Genomic DNA, 2,443 nt, shown 5'->3' with positions numbered 1-2,443 from the left:
ATATGAAATAAATATATGGTTTTCACCATAGTTATAGACTTGGTATTTTGGATTCGACTCGAAATGTGATTTTTCGACTGGTGAATCGAAACGTAATTCGAATCGTAAGAGTTAGGATATTTGATAATATATAATTTTATAATTATATATAAGTTTTTATTATAGAAATATAGTATTGTATTGATATATTGTGCTAAAAATAGTAAACATTATTAAAATTAAATCAAATTTGAAAGCATATAAAAGAGTTATGTAATGCTACATTTGCAAACAAACTTTTACTAACAAAATTTACAAACACATGTGGCATCAATAACCATCAATAAAATTATATGTATTCTCTCTTTTTGGATTCACTTTTTTTTTATTGGTTCACATATGTTTGTAATTGTTGTTAGTATACTTTTGTTAGTAACTACATCATTTCTCTTAAAAAAATAACAATATACTAAAAATTAAAAAAATTATTTTTGTGACTCGTGACTCGGAGTACGACTCGTACCAACTCACAAAACAATACACGAGTCATGCTACGAGTCTGGAGCAAAACGAGTCATCCACCGAGTCACCTTGTTTTTACTTGATTTTGACTCGACTCGTACGAGTTTGACAACTACGGTTTTCACATGAAAATATGAAATTTTTATGGACACGTATGACTCAACTTAGTTTAGTAGTCCAAAATGTAAGCAAAAAAGACAAATATTGATTTTAGCTTATGTAACAAAGTAAATATTATTATTTGGTTGTTTATTGTATGTCTTTACATGTTGGTTCACTCATACCAAATTGATAAACCACGTATTCAAATACTTTGTCAAAAATAAGTCAACGTTCAATATAAAATAGATATGTTTATGAGAGCAATACTTTGGCAATAACAAATAATAGGATGACCCGGAGGTGTTTTGACAAGCTATGTGCCCTGCTTGTAACGTTTGGTGGTTTAAAAGAGAGTAGAAGTATAGTTATAGAAGACCAGATTATTATTTTTCTTCATATGATAGCTCATAATATTAAGAATCGTACCATGATAACCAACTTTCATCGTTCGGGAGATACAATTAGTAGAACTTTTTCTCGAGTTTGCAATGCGTTTATCAGATTGCATTCACGTTTGCTCAAGAAACCCAAACATGTTCTCGAGTACTCTACCGACAATAGGTGAAAATGGTTCAAGGTATATTTGTTCACCATCTTAACAGTTTTTATGTTAGTAACTTTAAATGTATAATAAGTTTATATTTTGCTTTTAGAATTGTCTAGGAGCTTTAGATGAAATATTCATACAATGTCTAGTACCACTTGGGGAACGACCTAGATATAGAACAAGAAAGGGAGATATCGCCACAAACGTGTTAGGCGTGTGTTCACAGGATATGCAATTTATCTTTGTAGTATCGAGTTAAGAAGGATTTGCAGCTGATGGTAGAGTGTTACGAGATGCTTTTGATCGACCTCATGGATGCAAAGTTGCAAGACCTGGTTACTATTTGGTCCATGATGGATATACGAATGGGGAGGGTTTTTTGGTCCCTTATAGAGGACAAAGATATCATTTAAATGATTGGCGTGATAGACACCAGCCGACTACACCATAAGAATTATATAACATGAAGCATTCATCCGCAATAAATGTAACAGAAATATGTTTTGGTCTTTAAAGGAAAAGTGAAAATATTTGAAGGACAACTCATTTTATCCCACTGGTACAAAGATTAGCATCATAATGACATGTTGTCTTTTCTACAATTATATTAGACAAGAAATAGAAGATGATCCACAAGAAATGAAAGATAATGTGGATGTGAAAACTGGAGATGAAGTTGGATACGAAGAAGGGGATACAGAAGTTCTGTTGTAACTTCAAATGAGTGGACAACATTTAAAAATAATTTAGCAAATACTATGCTTGAGTCTTGGAATGCTAGCCGTATTTGAACATTTTATGTAGGCTGTGATTGAACCATTTTGTTATGTTCTACTATTGCTCTTGTCATTAATTCAGCTTGAACCATGTATCTTTGCTATTATTATGTATTCTAAACACAATTTATAATGTTTTGTTGTTGTTGTTGTTTTTGTCTTTTTGCTGTTATACTATTATTTTCGGGGTTGCAATTTAATGCATGCTTTTAGTGATGTTGGTACATAGTTAAGCGTAGTTCATGTTTTGATGTATATAAATTTATTGTTGCAACATGATATAGTGTCATAAATGAGCAGCTAAATGGAAAAAAAAGGCTTCCACACTATGAAGATTTGTGTGTAGTTTTTGGAAAAGATCGAGTTCAAGGAAATAGAGCCAAGGTTGCTACCAAGATGGAAGAGCAAGTGAATATTGAGAAACAACAGGATGACTCGCATGATAGTTTTGATGAAGCAATGGAAGGTAGCCACACGTCACACATCACTACAAGTGTTCAAGTTAAGAAGTTTCAAG

At 32.0% G+C, this 2,443-nt stretch overlaps 1 long non-coding RNA gene across 1 annotated transcript; it reads left to right on the top strand.

The window, feature by feature from the left end:
- The first annotated feature begins 686 nt into the window (after nt 1-686).
- LOC122608621 lies at nt 687-2,059 on the top strand. Its single transcript, XR_006325276.1, has 2 exons — nt 687-1,180; nt 1,257-2,059. It is a non-coding gene; the product is annotated as an uncharacterized LOC122608621 (long non-coding RNA).
- Nucleotides 2,060-2,443: the final 384 nt, after the last annotated feature.

The sequence above is a fragment of the Erigeron canadensis genome, chromosome 7 (assembly GCF_010389155.1).
Source record: "Erigeron canadensis isolate Cc75 chromosome 7, C_canadensis_v1, whole genome shotgun sequence".
NCBI lineage: Eukaryota > Viridiplantae > Streptophyta > Magnoliopsida > Asterales > Asteraceae > Erigeron > Erigeron canadensis.
The sequence above is the reverse complement of the archived record's forward strand: the minus strand, read 5'-3'. Positions and strand labels throughout refer to the sequence as shown.